The sequence below is a fragment of the Diorhabda sublineata genome, chromosome 5, assembly GCF_026230105.1.
Source record: "Diorhabda sublineata isolate icDioSubl1.1 chromosome 5, icDioSubl1.1, whole genome shotgun sequence".
In the NCBI taxonomy this organism is placed as follows: domain Eukaryota; kingdom Metazoa; phylum Arthropoda; class Insecta; order Coleoptera; family Chrysomelidae; genus Diorhabda; species Diorhabda sublineata.
In genome coordinates, this window is record NC_079478.1 from 3,369,498 (window position 1) to 3,388,687 (window position 19,190).

The 19,190-nt window shown below is 31.6% G+C and overlaps 1 long non-coding RNA gene across 1 annotated transcript; it reads left to right on the forward strand.

The window, feature by feature from the left end:
• Positions 1-6,680: 6,680 nt before the first annotated feature.
• LOC130444180 (uncharacterized) lies at positions 6,681-8,375 on the forward strand. Its single transcript, XR_008909924.1, has 2 exons — positions 6,681-6,804; positions 7,362-8,375. It is a non-coding gene; the product is annotated as an uncharacterized LOC130444180 (long non-coding RNA).
• The last annotated feature ends 10,815 nt before the right edge of the window (positions 8,376-19,190 follow it).

Consider the following 19,190-nt stretch of genomic DNA (forward strand, 5'->3'; position numbering starts at 1 on the left):
ACAAATGAAAAGACTTTCCTAGAAATTAGTTAAAATCAGCGCTATGATGAAAACATGTGTAAAAATAAACGAATGCGGCGTGTTCGCTAAATTTTAAACTTCCATTATAGTCGAATAGGACCGGCTTCACTGTCCATGTCGTAAACGAGTTCGTGACAATAATATATTCAAATATCATTTGAAAGCCGCGCGATAAGATTATTTTCTTTAATAACTGCATCTGTTTTCCTATCTTATAATAATAGATGAAACTGTCTCAAAAACTTTCCAAATTTTGGTACTACATATTCAGAAAACAAATTTCTTTGCTCAATTATTTTCACCTACGGGAAAAGTCAGAAATTATGAAAAAATACAGATAGTTTGCTTGAATAAAAATGCTTCGTGTAAAATCGTTATTTGTTCGCATATCTGGTTTATAATACAATTTTGACCACGATCCTCAAATTTTTGATAAAATTTATGACATATTCATGTTAGTTAAATACTCTTGAAAATATAGACAGACTAGTGAATAGAAAGTGATTGGTCGTTATGTAAACAAAAAGACATAAAATAAAAGATAAAATCTGAAAATTCTTCTATAACTAATGTAGCTCAAATAATTAATATATAGTGTGTCAAAAGGCTTCTCATTCCACCAAGAGTTCCAAATTAGGACACGATAGCGTCTATATTCTATGTTTCGGCTTGTATTAACATTATTTATTTATAAAAAAATTGTTAAAAATATACATTAGGGAAATTACACCGTAACGAATGTGGTTGGTTGGTAGCACTGATTTACGTTTGACAGTTGACTTTGGAAACATTATTTGAATTTAAATTTTGCTCAAGTCACAAAAAACTCATCCTGTAAGTAGAAAGTTGGGTAAAGAACTTCAATTTACACCACCAGAATTGCGGAACGTGGCCGTAACCTATCTATAGAATGATATATAATAATTTCAATATATCAAAACATCCAACCATTTCAAGGTAAATCTTTACAAGGAATTTCTTTACTGTATATTTGTATGTTTTGTCCATATTTTCTTTGAGTAAAACTCATCAAAAGTCATGTGAATAATATCTTAAAATCTCTCACACATTACCTAATAATGCATCGTCCAGTCAATTGTCAAAAAGAAACTATTATTCACCAGTACCAACCCACCATAGAAAATCACCAGAAACTGTTTACGAATATGCGTGCGAAACAGAGAAAAATCTTTCCAAATCTATGGAAATAAGAGGTAATTATGATATAGAAAACTTTTAGGTCTTGGGTATCATCTTCCTCATTAATCTAGAAAATTTATTTAACTAGAAAATAACATAACAAAATCTAAGTAAATATATGAATAGCTATCGATACATTGGGTGACTCAACTTTTATTTTTAAAGCTTTGACAAAACATCAAAACAAGTCAATATGTATCAACAGGTGGGTGAATTTTAAAAATATTTCAAAATCAAATGGTTATAATCGCCCTTCAATGGTGGAAAGTGATAAGACATTTTGAAACTGTTTTAGATGTCTATACTACTCGGTAATATTTTTTTTTAATTTTTTTTTATTTTGAAAAATGAGAAGTTCTCACAGAATGTTTGTTGTGTTGTCATTCAAAGTTTTTTGTTCCAAATGAAGTATAATATGTTCTCATCCTCGTTATTGTTGTTAGTTTTCGCAATAACAAAAATACTGATGATGGAATATGAAATTTTCATATTTGTTCACATTTGTTTTTGATCAACTAGAATATTATTTGAAATCCAATTATTACAATTGTCAATAATCATAAGCGTAAGTACACTATAATCATCTGAATTTTTTTAATCGTGATATCAAAACTACTAGAATCTTTAATCAAAAACATGTGAATCAGCAGATGAGTCGTTGGTATTTAATTGAAAAATTTTAAAAATCTGTTCAAAACAAAAACATGATCTTGAACGTCTTATGAGAAATGTTGATGTATCTTGTTTTTTATCTTTTTGTAACCAGCAAAAAACGCTCACCATAACAACACCATAATCATCTGAATTTTTCTAATTTTTCTATCAAAACTACTAATCTCTCGAATTAAAACCATGTGAATCGTTGGTATTTGATATATTGATTGAAAAATTTTAAGAATCTGTTTCAAATCAAATGTTGATTGCTTGTAATCTTTTTGTAACAAACATAAAACACTCACGGTTTTGATACATAAAAAAGTAGTGAGTTGTTTAAAAACATTTCTACTCTATTAGATGATGTGGTTCTACAATCGAACGCTCTGCGAAAATTTTACTCAGTCGTTGAATGATGAAGTTTTTCATCATTCAACATTTGTTTCCACAATAGCAGTATACGTTGAATCATAAAGTGACAGGCATAATAGTCGTTATTGTGAACAATAAAGTCCAACATATTTTCAAAAAAAACCATTTTTTATTAATCGATATCTGATTACCGCCATTTTCTTGAATTATCGCATGTTCTATAACAAAACAATGAATATGATCTCTTGTTAAACTCTTTGAGCAATTTCATGTTTACGTAAAATCATTAAATTCTTTCCAATTTTTCAATTGAAATGTTATTTAGCAAAGCAAATACCCTCATTAAAACAACAACAGCATAATAAAACACAATTTTTAGGAGTATCTTTTACAAATCATCATATCAAACAAGTTTGTTCATGTGAATTGAATTGTACATATTTCAGATATAAAAACGCATATTTATCTACACATATCACTCCACTGAGAGATCGTTTTGTGACGAATTTCATTGTAAATACTTCATTTAATATTGCTGATAAATATTTTGAAAGTTTCCGGAGATGAATTTATGTATCAATCCAGTTTAACAGGTTCTTTATTATTATCTTATCTTATCTATTATCTCATTTACCATATTCTTCCCATTTCATTCAAACCCTAGTTTTAAGTAACCTTTTGATGCAGAATATTTAACTCATTGGGCTACCCTCAAGTGATATTTTACGTAATGAACCGATCTGAAAAAAAAAATCGACGTTTCTATTGTGTATTCTCATTACGCAAGCAGAACATGTTTGGAGGCTCGACCCGTTCCTGTCCAAAAACTTCGTCAGTCCATAAAACCGGCTAACTAGATTCGGACCTCATCTGGTGCACTCATCTAATTTCGTCTAAAAGGGTTACAAACGCTTTCTCCTTCCAACTTGACCGAGATTTTTATTAAGTGGAACTAGATGCAATAAACCCGTAGCTGTGTTCTTATTGATTTATTTTTTCGAATAAATGGATTAAGTCTTTCTTACAGATCCATTAACTTCAATCACTCTTTGATAAAATTGTATGGTTTCAATGTTTATGAAATTATTGAATGTTTTTTTATAATACTTAATTACGGAATTAAATTTCAAATCTTTAATTCCAATTAAGAACCATCTGTAACAAGTTTTCACCAAATCAAACCCTAGAGGTTTGTAGTTTTCCCTTTTTGATTACGAAAATTGAAATCAGCAAGTAAGGTTAATAAAAGGCATTTTGAACAATTCTAAGATGTCATCTTCTGAAAATTCAAATTTTGTTGCTTTGATTCAAAACGTTCCGAAAGAAATAAATATGCTTTCTGGTATCACCCTCTTCTTCCAAATCATCGACTAGAAAAGTGATTATTGAGAAATTTACAACAGAAGCAGATAAAATGAAATGTAGTTGTGGACTATCTTGGTTTGGTATAGATATATAGGTTGAGTTGAATGCGATAAATAAAAATATGCAAACATTCATTGCGTAAATAAAAAGGAGCCGAGCTATGAGAAGTGCTTCCACAGCCGTTATTGATAGGGATGCAAACGATTCATTAATGTTCATCAAACATCGTCGAATTGTTCATGAACATCGATGATTCAATATCGATATCGAAACCTAAACCATCGATGTAACATCGTTCAACATCGACAAATCGAAAAAATAGAAGAAATAGGAAAGATAAAGCCGAAGCACATAATTTCATATGTTTCTGTCTTTTACTGTAACTTCTGTGAGAGAAAAGCGTTGGAAATTTGCCTTTCGTTTCAACTTCGGTACCCAGTAATATATTCTCTGAATATATACATATCTGTTTACTTTTAGAATAAAATAATGATTTTTAACACAATAATTTATGTAATGTATGATTTCTGCTAAAAAAATATCGATATAGAATGATCCTAACCTAACCTAACCAAACTTAACCAACCTAACTAAATTTAACCTAACCTAATCTAACCAAAACTAAACTAACTTATCCTAGCCTAAAAAGTTGGTTTTTTTCTTTTTAGATGTTAGATTCGAATCCAGAAACTCAGATTATGTAATGTCAAGCACCTCTATCAATTTCGTTTGTACAAAATTTTTCAATTTTTTAAAAATTCATGTAAATGGTATGTATTGTTGAAAATTTTGTTAATACCATGTGTTTAATATGTGAAAGTAAAAAATAGAAAAACCTTTTTAACCTCTAAACTATGAATAAATATCATAATAATATATTTAAATCATGATCACCATCTCAAAACGTCGGAGTGTATTGACTGTCTATTCGAAATTGTGAAGTATGTTGAGGGTGAACAAAGGGGTTGATATGAATCATTTGTAAAAGTACATCCATTCATGAGGATAATCGACAAAAATGACGAAGCAAAGAATAGATAAGTGAATTGCAGCATTTTTTAATTGATATGCCGGACATAACTTATTATTTTTGAACTATTTCACAGCAATATGAATTATGAAACAACATCTATACTATTAGATCAATTATTGAAACGTTGACATTGAAAATAGACTTTTTCCGGGTTGTAGATAGAAATATTGAAATCTGCGTGTTTTAGAAAGCTGGATTCACACGCTGCGGCTTACTTTGAAAAAAGATCAAACATATCCTAAGAGAAAAAATACCATTACAATCAATTAATTCTTGCAGATATCAAGTCATGAGGAAAATTAACCATCCTATTCGATACAAGTATTAATTTGATAAAGTATTCGGGAGGAAGATTTTCTTAATCAAAGATACAATTTCCAGATTAACTTTTATGTTTCTCATTTGTCGAAAAATAAAGTGAAACGTAAACGAAGCGTCTCTTTGGAGTAGAACAAATTATATCTAATTTCTAATAAACCAAACAAATCGTATAAACTTAAAAGCCAACAGAAATTTGACATTTATTGAACTTTTTATTCGTTCATTTTCATGTTACAATCATAAAATTTATAATTCAGATAGACTTATTTCTTGAATGTAAACCACATTCAATAGTTTTCAATATAATTTACTTTACTGAAAGTGGACGTTAGACAGTGTATTTGTTAGTGTTGGTATCGTGCTGGTGTGAAGATCACCAACAACAAATTTCTCTATTTTGAATCATTCTGTTTATTGAGTCAAATAAAATGCTTCTCCTATTTAGATAAAAAAGTATTGCGCATTTGTGGTGACGTGCTTTCTCGATGTATTTTCCAACGTTGTAGAAACCAGTCTCCATGAATTTACCCAACTGATACCAATGCACGTCTGTGATGGATCTATCTACCATACTCTCTAACATTTTCAACAAAACATTTAAAACGTTGGACTTCACTTGGTCATAGATGTTTCTCCCTGGCTATGGCAACTTTTTCCTTACTTTTAAAACGCAGCTTCCTGAGGATTTTTCGAATTCAGCTCATCCCTCTCTCTTTCTTTCTCGTTGAGTGTCATCATCTTGGCCGCTGTTCTCCAATCACCTTCGTTTGCATTTTGAGTGCCACTTCCTCTTCTCCGATGCCCGAAATGACCGAGCCCACATTGAAAATGTGAGCTATCATTTTTTCATGAGATTGCGTTACCAAGTTGCAAGCCTATAAGATTATGCTGAAGCGTGGAAGCTCGTCCAGGTCTTTACATAAACTAACTTTTTAAGATCTTAAGGTTTGACTACTTTATAGAAATTGGTTCTAATGGAACTCAATTACTTGTTCCACTAGGTCACTACTACAAATTCTACTTAAAGTAGCAAGCAGCTTTATAGGTTTTCACGTCTGCAATTTCTCTGCTAATTTATCAATTCAACTTGTGATCCGAAGATATCGTGTAGGTTCTAAGAGTCTAGTATTAGTTCTTTCCTGAAGAGGCCCTATTCAGTGATCCTGGATCAAATTTTCCTCAAGATAATATGATGGTGGTCTTAGAGTGTAACCTTGGAACAAACCTGCTAGATGGAAAATTTCAGAATTCAACGTGTAAATGTTGATATACCGACCTTATATAAGATTGTATTTGTCTTTTTGCATCGCCTCCTCTTTTGGGTGGTAGAATATAAGGCTACTTGGAGTTCAAAGTAAAATGAAAAAATTTAAGACTTATATGTAAATTTTAGGATATGAACGGTAAGAATTTTCTTATTGGTCAAGCGTCCACATCTATTTTTGTGAGTACTAATATTTCCCTTTATATCCCTAGGAGGTGATGGAAGAGCCATCGTCTTAAAACAACAATTAATTAATTGGTAATAGATTAATTTTAGTTTTGGTTAATTGTGATAACGAGTTATGTTTATATAAGGGTTTCTGATATTTTCAGAAGCCTCATAAACTACAAGATAATTAAATTTAACTGCAAGACATTAATTCGTATCATATATTGAAATCAACACGTGGAATATATATAGTATATATTTGAGAAGCCTTCTTGTATGTACGTTCGTGTGGTTGGTGCCCTTTTTCTGCGGGCCAGGCGACGTCGTCAGTTCGGCGCCTCCGTTCTCGCCTCCCTCCTACCAAGACAAGTGACAGTCTAATTATTTGCTGGGTTTCAATTACTCGGTACGTAATTGGGCGTCAAACTGCGAACGGAATTAAATTATTTGTCCGGTTTCGAAATGCGTTGGATCGTACGTCGGAAATAATATGCGGAAATTGTTATAAATGTTAGGAAGAAAGTCGGAAACCAGGGGTGGAACCGTTATTTCAAACAAGGATTCGATACAATAAAGCCGAAAATTAAGGGGGTCATTTGCCAATAAAGTAGTGTTTACATTTGTAAAGTATAAAAGACTGTTCGATAACTGGTTTTTTTCATTATTAATCACTTTATTCACGATTTTTTTGAATGGTTTTAAATGGAAGAAGATATGATTAACGTGTTATATTTTTTTCATATATAATAGTCCGGAGGTTAAGGGCTTCAACCTTGTACTTAATGATTATTAGATGTCGCTTGATACATAAACTCCTTGGATACAATCTGAGTGCTACCGCCGATTCGTCTATCCGTTCTCGAGTCATGAGTGTTTGCCTACTTGGCTGAAGCACTACCTAATAGAACAGAATTTTTACACACTTTTATGTCCATAAAATCCACATTTTTTTTTTACTTTTAGGTTCAAAGAGAAATAGTGTCTGTTTGTTAGAAGGGACCTGCAGAAACAAGAAAGACTAACTTGAATAGAAAACTGTTTCACTGAAGAAAATCTAGAAATACTACAAAATTACAATGAGTGAGTTTCGGTTTAAGATTCAGTCGTTTTCCGCATCCAAAACACACTATTGTTTACATTCACACTTTAATCGCAAGTGAATTTTGCGAATGTGAGAGGAATAGTTGGGCTCGTTGTCCAAAATGATTCCCAAAGCACAGAACTACAGCAGGAATCGGCGTGCTGCCAGCCCCAGGCCGAAGGTTCCGGGATTTCTTGCCCACTATTGCCCACACAATGCCCATAAACTTATCCTCCTTGCTTGCTTCAATGATTCTCTAGACAGTGGAAGAGCCTCCAGCGGTGTTCTTCTGAATATTGGGAGATGTTGCAACAGGAATTAACTGAAGTTGATTTTGGGAAAAGACATTTTTTAGGTGGATTATACGAAAAGTTAATCAACAAATAGTTATTTTCGACTATATTTTATTTGGAGATGCAGCCACGTTTAATAAAACTGGTTGTATTAACAGACATCATTTTTATCAAATAATCCATATCACATACATAATCAAAATAGATAGTTGTTGAATGTCTAGTAGGACAATATTTTTTTGGAAATTGTATTGAACGAACAATTTCTTGGTTAAAGGATCGGAGCAAATGGTCCAGTACAGTGGCCACCAACATCACCAGATTTCAATACAATGGACTCGTTTTTCTGGGGTCACATTAATAATGGAATGTGAAAAATATCTTCAACAACATACGGGATTAATTCCGAAATGTTTCTATAGAAATGCTTCGTAATATGATTAACTCTCAATTATCGCTTTCAATCATGCACAGATGTCTTTGAAGGACATTTTGAACACACATTGTGATAACCAAAAGGTGTACTGTATACTGCAGTAGATAGGATAGTTTTTTAATATTTTGTTCATTTAATTTCTTTGTAATATACTCGTTTTTACTTTGTATTTGTAATTCAACCTCTACAGTACCAACTAATAAATAAATCATAGTCAGATTGTAAATAATTTCAAATTGCGAAGACTAATAGTGGCTATAATCTCTCAAATGTTCAAATTGATATCTAAAACGACAAAGGAGGCACTGAACTTTATCACTCTAATCAATAATCACCCTGTATACAAAATAAAAGTGAACAATCACTGTGAAGTTACGAAAATTTTTCTTCGTCATTGTTCCTGGCGTAAATCAACCACACGTCCAGTACTCGATCACGGAGATGATCTATTTAATTTTTATTTTGATAGAATAGAGTAAACAATCAAAAATTTTCAAACAATATTTCCAATTTCATTCCGCGAACGATTTTTTAAGTTTTACTTCATTTAAATTTTCGAGTATTCATACAATATGCGTTAATTTAAAAAAAATAAAATCGAATTGGAGCTTCGTAGTAAATAATTTCCCATTGGATACTCACCCGTAATCGAATATTCTTTTTAATTACGCTATATTGGAATTACTGATACTGCGATATCTGGTACAATAATCCCATCTGTAGTTTTTGTTATTGATCATTATTTTCAAAACGAATATGAGCATTGCTTTTATTTTTATTTAGTAAGAATTTTACCAGTTTGTTAGTTCCACAAGTTCAGTTAGAAATAATGAGGAAAAATATTTTGTTATAATATTTCACTTTCCACTGTACTGACTCTCAACTAGTCTAGGTGAACGTTTAAGTAACTTTTATTGTGTGCTATTTCTCTTCATTTGTCGCTCTTAAAATGTTTTACCTGTTAGTTCCCCGCAGGTTTATTTTGCACGTTGTCTGCATGTTAATGATTAACTCAACAACTCGATTTTTATCTTATCGAAACGTTTGTCGGTGCATGAACTAGTTTGGGTTTGGAACTTCACCTTTTCTATACCCATTTATAAATGAAAAAAATTATTTCTAATTACCCTATAATCGATCAACGCATGGAATTTACAAGGATACACTAAAGAAATCTGCAATGAAATATGCCCTAGGGGAAAGATGGTATTGTCCGTATATGTATAGCATTTTTAGCCGCTCCCGTACTTAAAAATGTTTATAATTAGTCCGGTCCAATTAGAGAGAAGCTATATATATATATATATGTCAATTAATAATCACAACATGGAGAATAAATGGGAGAAGTACTATCTCAATGTAAGGAAAAGTTGTCCGTGGGAAAACATCCAATCAAGTCAAAATTTATTAGAGTGAAATAGTTGTATTTAGTTTAATATCCAAAGCAGTCTTGAAATCTCCTAATTTGGTTGTTGCTTGTTTAAAATACAATTCAAAATAAATGATTCCCGTAATTTCCGTGTATGGAAAAAAATTGATTACAGGTCAAAGGTCAAAAAAATGAGTTTTTCGCGATTTTCAGCAAAACAGTGAGTTTTATCATAAAAATACTTCCAACAAAAATTGTAGATCATAAAATTATCTACAAAAAAAGTATTAATACTTTTTTTCCTGCGAGCCACCGTTTCTGAGATATAACGATTCAAAAGTTATAATGTTTCAGATTTACTGTCGAATTCAATGGTTAGAATGATTGCAAGAGACATATCAAAGCTGCAGAACAACATCGTCGAACTTTAGCAACATTTTCGTCAATTAATAATTTATTTGATGAACTTATGACAGCTCCAACCAGTCAACAGAAATTTGTTATATGAAAAGTTAACTGCTGAAAATATATTGGTGAAACCATTAAATACGACAACTTTTTGAATCATTATATCTCAGAAATGGTGCTTCACAGGAAAAAAAATATTTTCAAGTTTTTTGTAGATAATTTCATGATCTACAATTTTTTTCTGAAGTATTTTTATGATTAAACTCACCGTTTTGCTGAAAATTGCGAAAAACTCATTTTTTTGACCATTGACCTTGAATAAAAATTTTTCCATACAGGGAAATGATGGATGTTCAAATTCTATGTTCAATTGAATTTTAAACAATTTTACTGATTTTCTGCTTGATGGGAGATGAGAATTTATGTCTAAATTGGCCGGATTAAATGTAGGGGTGAAAAATCGACAAAAAGAGTCCGGTCTATCTTACCATGTGGTACATATGATAATTACGATTGAATTGGACATGAAAAATTTTTTTGTACGATGGGTACCACAATTGTTAATAAATACACACACAAAAAATCACTACTATCTATGTAGCGACCAAAATGTGAAGTAAGGAGTGGGAGTTTCCAAAGAAATTCAAGATAAAACCTCGGGAAATCATATTTTGAGGTGCTGGAAGCGTTATTTTAATAGATTGCTTGCAAAACGTTGCAATAAATATATTTGCTCCTTATGCCAATTTAATTCCAAAATTTCGTGAGGCGATGAAACAAAAACAGCGGGGAAAAATGCTTATTGCGAGACGCATAAGGACTGCTAAGACGTTAATTGATCTGAGGCAAGGCAAAACCATCGAACCTCGTAAATTTCTCAATCACAAAGCGAAGAGAATAAAAAATTATAAAGTCAGTTTCTTAAAGCTATTTATTGACGCTGTTAGAAAGGAGTACTATTATTTTTAAGCTGCTGATCTTAACTGTGTTGCTTGGAGTGACTAGAAATCACATTGAATCAAGTTCAACGCCAACAGCTCTCAAGTTCTTCGTTTCGTCTACAACATCCACTTTTTTCTTTTATAGAATGGGAACTTCAGTTGTCTTCATCGAAAGTATTGCGAGTTTGATGGAACGTACCCTATTACCAGTAATATGGTCATCATTAGAAAAGAATCAATTCAAATGTTTTCCCTAGAAAAATATAAATTCTAGTATATTTCATTGTGATTTTGATTCTACTATCAGGTTCTAATAATACGAAATTATATAATCAAAATGAGCTGCCTTCCAGTTTAATGGATGTTATTTTATTGAGCATATTTTTAGTTCCGTAATAAACTTTTAACCCAAGTTCGCATATTATCATAAAGTAGACTGTAAAGTTAAAATAAACAAGCGAAAGTTTGACATATTTAATAATCTACTTTTACAGTGCAATCAAAATTATCTGCAGGCCACATGGTAATTTGAATAGTTATCATCCGGCATACTGGCAGTATTTCCAACATGTTACCGAAAGCAATGCAAAACATACATGTAGAATTGAAAAATGTTATTGAAATAATATCCAAAGCTATCCTCAATTAATTCAACGACGAATAAATCTTGTGTATTAGTTATCTTAGTTCCATTTGAAAAATTAGTGCTTCTTATAGCTTCCTACATTTTTTTCAGATGAAGGAAAAATAATAAGGTTGATCAACAACTGCATACTTTTTTTCATACCTTAACTACGTTTAGTATATCCTTCTTAATCACACACTATTTTTTAACGTTTTTTAAACGGTATATTAGTTCATAAAAATAAATTTAAATACCTAAATGACGCGCCAAAACGCATTTGTTGTCACATGACTGAGTGTGACGTTATGTGACGTAGAAAGTAAGTAAACAGACTTAAGTGAGGTTAGAAGTAAATACAGTTTAAGCAGAGTTGTTGGTATTTAAAAAAAAAACACTAACACTGCTGTGAGTATTCAAACACTAGTCCCTCGAGAGGAAAATCGACGAAAATAATAGTTTAAAGCTATAAGAAGGCATTATGCGAGCGTCAAACCTGGCAGCTCAGTATATGTTTGTGAAGAACACTTCAATTTGAGTTCTATCTATTGGTATTTAAAAAATTTTAACCTATTGTTATTTGTTACTATAGTTTGAAACAGATTTGGCAAATTATATGATGTGGAAACTACAATTTTAAAAAAAACTGCAGTTCCAACCAAAATCGATTGCAGGAAAGATCGAAAAAAGGTATTTCGTGAAATAGCAAAGAACGTAGCAACCATGAATGCATCTACCTTGGGTAGATTGTCCGATCTTGCTTCGAAAAATCCTATTTCGGTCATCATTTCAATTAGAATAGTCTTTGAAACCCTTACAAAAACACAAATCGCACTAAGCAATCAATTTCCTCCACTCACAACAACAGAATGGCGTTTGAAAGGCGACACGCGGCGACCACGTTTAAGTATTTACTTACTTTTTACGTCACAACCCCAGTAACCAATAGAAACACGTTTTTTGTCAAGTATTATTATCAAATATATTCGCGATTTATATTTCAAGTTATAATAAAATACAATTCAACCTAAATTTATAAAGTAATTTTTAAATATGTTAAAAACCCAAATTATCGACAACATATTACTAAAACGCTGAGAATAGTAAAAAAGTTGAAGAGATCTTGACTAGCATTAGAGCATTCTTTCACCTCAAGGCTGAAAGTAGAAAGGAAGATTCATCAAAGGCAATCAAGCATGGGCTTGAATCCTCATAGTAAAGAGTTGTGCATAAGCTTTCATTGCCCTTATTTGGTGGAAACGCAATGTCAAGAGGAAAAAAGGAAGCAAGTTATAATAAAATTGCTCCAAAACTATTGATCGATCATATTATAATGATAAGAAACGTCTAAGGTTTAGTGAATAAAACAAAATTATCCATCACCAACGTCATAGAGCTGCTTCAAGAGCAAAATGCATCAGTCGGTGTTTCAGCAGCTGTGGTAAAACGATGAGGTCGCTTACCTCAAGCGGAGTGGATTTCGTCTAATTTTGTTGATACAGGTTCTCAGTTTCCTTCTGTTTTCAGCTATTTCTCTAGCCTCTTTTCATGTTTATCTGTTATAGTTCTCTCGATACTTCTTATCCATGTATATATCTGCCTCTTTTTCTTTTGCCTGTTCTATTATAATTAAATGCCTGTTAAGTTATGTTATGTTCTAACAACGTCTTAACTGCCACATTCGCCGACGATACTGCCGTTTGATCTTCGCACGAAGACCCTTAAATTGCATCCAAACTTTTACAATCAAACTAGGACAGTCTACAAGTATGGCTAAAGTTGTGGGGAATAAAAGTCAATGAAACAAAAGCGGTACAAATAGAATGAAATTTCCCACCCGTGAGTCTAAACGCCAAGGAAATACCACAACGGGTATAAAATACCTCGAAATTCACTTGGACCGAAGACTAACGTGGAAAAACACGTCTTCACTGAAAGGAAACAACTTGGTCTCAAGCTGCATAAACTCTACTGAATTATCGAGCGAAACTCCAAGCTACATCTTGAGAACAAGATCTTGATATACAAAGTTATTCTCAAACGAATCTGGTGATTAGGAGGGTTCATTATTAATTCCAAAAAATTTTGATAATACTTCGTAGGCATCTGTTGTTTTTGTTAGTTACTGGTGTTGGTAATTATGTAGCTTGTTAAATTTGGCTCGCATGTTTTGCAAAAAGGCTGTTTCCCTCATTATCCAATATATTAAAATATTAAACAAAGATGGCGACAGAAAGAATATATTTTGTCCCATTCCTTTTTCGATTTTGATTTGCTGAATAATTGCTCCTCGTGATGTATCCTAGCCGTGCAATTGTTACCAAGAAAGTCTTATTCTTGAAAACAAAATATAATAATTATAAAATAATTGTTCAATAAAGTCAAATGTCCGATTCTGAATTACATGATACACCTTCTGATCCAATGGGAAATGTAGAAAATGATATATTATCGACTAAATCGAGTATTGTGCATAAAGATGCATTAAACAGATTTGAAAATGGTATTAAATAATAGAAATATATAGGAACAAAATATTCGCATTCTTTATAAGTTTGGATAAAACTAATTTCAAAAGAGGAAAAGTTCTTTTTCTATCAAATAATAAATACAAAACGGTGTATTTTTAGTTATAAAGGTCTGTGCTCTTTTCACTGATTAAAAAATTTAATTTTAATAAAAAATTTCTGGGTCAGAATTTTAATTATCATATTTTATGAATAAGTAGCTCATATTTTTATATAAAAACGCGAGTTTAAGTAAAATAATTTATACTTAGTTTTCGCTTTTCAACAAAATGAAGATCTTATTTATTTCTATTTTAATATCCTTAGGTAAGAATTTGGTTCAATGTTTTATTTTTCATATTTTAGTTCGATTTTTAAATTTTTAACATACTTTTATTTAAAATCTACATTTGATTAAATTACATGAATTTTATAGTGAAAAGTTTGTCTAATGATTAAATTACATGTCTAATTTATATCGTAATACTATATAGTGTATTATTCGTTATTGTTTTATAATCATGGGTATTTTTTGTTGTTTAAGGTTTCATCCTATTGGCAATTTATGAAACCGAAGCAGCATCAACACAAAAACGAGAAAAGCGACAACTGCGTTTTCTTCCACTTTTTCCCGTCCCACCTCTATTATTTCCATTTCCTTTTCTCAATATATCGAATATTTTTCCAAACCTACCAACCCTTCCACCATTATTGTGAACAATATAAGCATCACATATCTTCACTATTTTCTAAAATGTTTTAAAAAATAATAAACATTTTTCAACGTTATTTTGTGCATTTATTTGGTCTAAGATTTCAAAATATATAATATAATGTTACCAATTTTTCAAGAACTTGATCTATAGAATTGTCTATGTGAAAGAAAATATCTGGGAAACAAGTCTATTAACTATCAAATTTCTTTGAAGCTCTCTTAAGGCAGGGGACGGCAACCTACAGCACGCGTGTGAGACTTGCAAGCCTGGCAGTGACACGCATGACTGTGTGAAATTTGGTGTCTAATAGTGAAGGGTAGAACAATACCACCGCGATGGACCGTTTCTAGAAAAGAAAAGACGTGATAATGGTTTCGTAGAGCAAAGAAATCGAGCGATCTGTCATGAAAACATACTATTCCAGACATTCAAATAATACATGAGTCCCGGTTAAAGGATAATGCTAATAAAACTGATACAATCCGACGTAGTTGCTTGATATATACGAAATTAGTCAAACTACACAAACATTCCTTGCTTTACACATTCACAAAAATAATTCAAGTTATTTTTCCAAGATGTGGAAGGTGAATACGTGGGCTAAATCGTGGTAAAGTACTTTCTGGATTTGTAGAATGTTTGAAGAAGAAACGATGTCATTTTTGTAATAAAAAATCAAGCCCAAGTATGTCCTGAGCAGGATAATGAGGAAAGTATTTTCCTAACTCATGTAACAAATCATCTCGGCGAACAAAACCTAAGCCAAACTGTTCAAAAACGTTTGATTCCCTGTAGTGGAAATAAAAGTATTCATTCACGATACATAGAAATATTAAGTAAAATTTTTGGTTAGGTTAGGTTAGGTTATGTGTTTTAGAACTTCAGGATAAGAACGGAAATTATTAAGTTAGTTTGCAAGATAAATTTATTTGCCTGGAGAAAGAGACATTTCCATTGCTTCCACCATTCGGTTTGTCCTTGGCTTTATCCAAAATTGAACATGAACACCAATTTGTAAAGAGGTTGCCGACTCCTGATTTAAGTTATGACGATTATGTGTACTTAAAAGGTAAGTTATATTTAAAGAAAATGATAACGCAATTAAATTCTATATAATAAGCGATTATATATAGGTTATTGATTCCATTGGTTTAAACGAACTGAACTGAAAATAAAGCTGTTCTTTCCAATATCAGTTTACTCAATTTAATATATATAGGACAAACATAGAGGTGTTTCGATGCACTCTACCAACAATGCAGTCACTACTCCATTGAGGTGTCAACAAGACATTTATATTTATACGATCTATAGAGTACAGAGATTCTATAAAAATTTATAGATTTGAATCCATGCTACTTAAAACAAATCATTTTATGATTAATATAATTCTTACCTTCGTTTTAACGCACTCTGGGTGTATAATTACAAAATAATTATTCTAAAATACTTACTATCCATTTTCTGTAATCGATACTTATTTATCATCAAATTAGTTAATTTTAGAATTAGATTTAGATACGTAACATATTCATATATTGAAAAAGGTAATAGTCACTGCGTGTTAAATCAGGTTAAAAGTGTGATCAAATGACACAAATGAAATTTGTGCATATCACAGATATAACAACGCTAGATGCAGGCATCTTCGTATATTTTGCATGGCTCTACAGTGTCTATGTAAAGTAGCAGAGTGGATTTCTTGGTAATTATCTAGATTAGGCTACACCCCTACGATTTCGTTAAAATATTAGTATGTTATAGAGAAAATTATGCTGAAAAATTTGATATTTATAAGTAGGGCGCGGAAATCCTCCCTTCTCATAGTTTTTCAACTTTGAAGTTCCAGAAAAAGAAAAATAATTTATACATCAAAGTTTACCTTTGCATGTCTTCATTAACTTATTATGACATCATGAATCATAAAATTTGCAGAAAATTTTGTCTAGTTTGTTTACATACGACTATCGTTAGTGAATCTATCAATATTCGTTTTTCATTTATTCGTGTTTGACCATGAAAAAGATAATATTCTATGAATTTTTGTGTATTACTGTTTATAGATTGATATTCTATCAATATTTTTAGTTAAAATTAATGGTTAGGTTAGATTAGGTTAGGTTAGGTTGGGTTAGGTGAGGTTAGGTTAGGTTAGGTTAGGTTAGGTTAGGTTAGGTTAGGTTAGGTTAGGTTAGGTTAGGTTAGGTTAGGTTAGGTTAGGTTAGGTTAGGTTAGGTTAGGTTAGGTTAGGTTAGGTTAGATTAGATTAAGTTAGGTTAGGTTAGGTTAGGTTAGGTTAGGTTAGGTTAGACATGCGAAACTAAACTGTGATGTATAAATTATTTTCCTTTTTCTGGAACATCAATGTTGAAAAACTATGTGAAGGGATGATTTCCGCACCCTACATGTATATATTAAATTTTTCAGCATAATTTTCTCTATAACGTATTAAAACTTTAACGAAATCGGAGGGGTGTAACCTAATCTAGATAATTAACGATTTCTTTCATTATTATTGTAAAAAATCAACAAAAAATACACCTTGTTGTCCCAAAAAAAAAAAATTAACCATTGTTCTACTCTTAATGAATTGTTTTTTTATGTTTATTAAGGGAAAGCGCGTGCATCTATTTCTTGTTATCCATGTTATTTTGTCTCTGGATTGTCGTAGAGATCTTCTCTCCAACTATCAACGATTTTTAGCAAATTTTTTGGCTCTCGATCATTATTTTCGAAATATAATACAACTCTCGATATCATCACACAATTTATTCTAGTTAATTATATTATCAGACGTACGGAATAATATTTTCATTTGAATTAAAATGCAAATTCTTGTTGGAATCAAATTAAAATTGTGTCATTTTAAAAAGAAAACTGCCCGTAAAAAATGTAAATCAAGTTGTCGGACCCGAAAACAAAAACAATAATCGTTTAACATCAATTAAATTTTCATAATAAACGGCGAACGTTCTGAAAAACAAATCGAGCCTGAACTATGACGTGAATCTTCGCAAGAGTCTAAACAATATCTTCTACTCCATCGCACTTGATTGTGTTGCCCCGACTGGCTCCAACCGTTGTTACCATTCAACATTAATTTGCAAATTTGTATTTAAATTAATATCGACTCGAGTGGTCTACATCAAATTTAACACTTCGGTAATGAACTGGAAATATTGTTTGTAATTTACCCAATGGTCCGTTTGTGTGAACTGAATTGTAGATTATTTCAGGCGTCCTGTCACAGCAAAGCACAACAGACAATACTGAAGAATTCAATTATAAAAAATGATTAGGATGAATTATAAGTAATTAGTCAAATCATACGATCAATATATAAATACTTCAATAGGTACAAATACACTTTTTGCTGAGCTACAGGGTGTTTAGGTTGATGATGATATACGCTACTATTACACAGTTAGTTTCGTTTTACTCATTGACATGAAGAACTGAAAACAAAATTTATATCTGTAGAAAAAACTAAAAACTGGGCCATGAAAAATTATTCAATCACTGGACCACAAGGTCATTATTTTTTAGAGCTTTTAGACTTCATTCGAATCCTCTACGGATGTTTTAAATACTCGTACTCTCAAATCTACGGATGTTTATAAGTAATTTCAAGGACAGCGCGTGTCTAGACAAACGATAGAAAATGACAGTATCGCCATCTCTTAGCAGCAAGCGGAAATATCCTATTATTTTTGTCGAGAACGATAAAGTCTTCCACGAGCTTCGAGTCTAGAATAGAACCTTCCTTAACCATATAAAACGATTGCGTCGGCGCGAAGTGAGTCAGTTGAATCGAGTAATCGGTAATAGTCGTCACAAAAACGTAAAGTTAGTAATGAGTACAGAGTTTTTTAGTCTAAATGGGAAATTGTATGTGATTTCATAGAATGGAAAGTTAAACCTCTGTGTTTGGTTTGTAATCGAACAGTTGCTGTTTGTAAAGAGTTTAATTTGAAGAATAATAATAATAAGTCAAAATTTGATTGTTACACTGAAAAAATAAGAATCGATACATTGTCATCTTCAAAATCTAAACTTCAAGGTCAGCAATTGATGTTTACTAAAGGTAATACAGAGATGCCCTGAAATCAAGTTGCATTAGAAATCGCGAAAAAATTAAAACCTTTCACTGATGATTTTATTAAAGATTGCATGTTGTAAGTTGCCGATGTTTCATTTCCATCTCAAAAGTCAATAATTCAAAATATTTCGCTCTCAAGAAACACTGTTGCTTCAAGAATAAATGATTTATCTCAAAATTTGGTTCTTCAACTGAAGGAGAAAATTAAGGAATTCACAAACTTTTCAGTAGCTGTTGACGAAAGCACTGATACTGTTGATACAGCTCAACTTAACTCAACTTGATACATCTGTTTTTTTACGAGGCATTAACAGTAAATT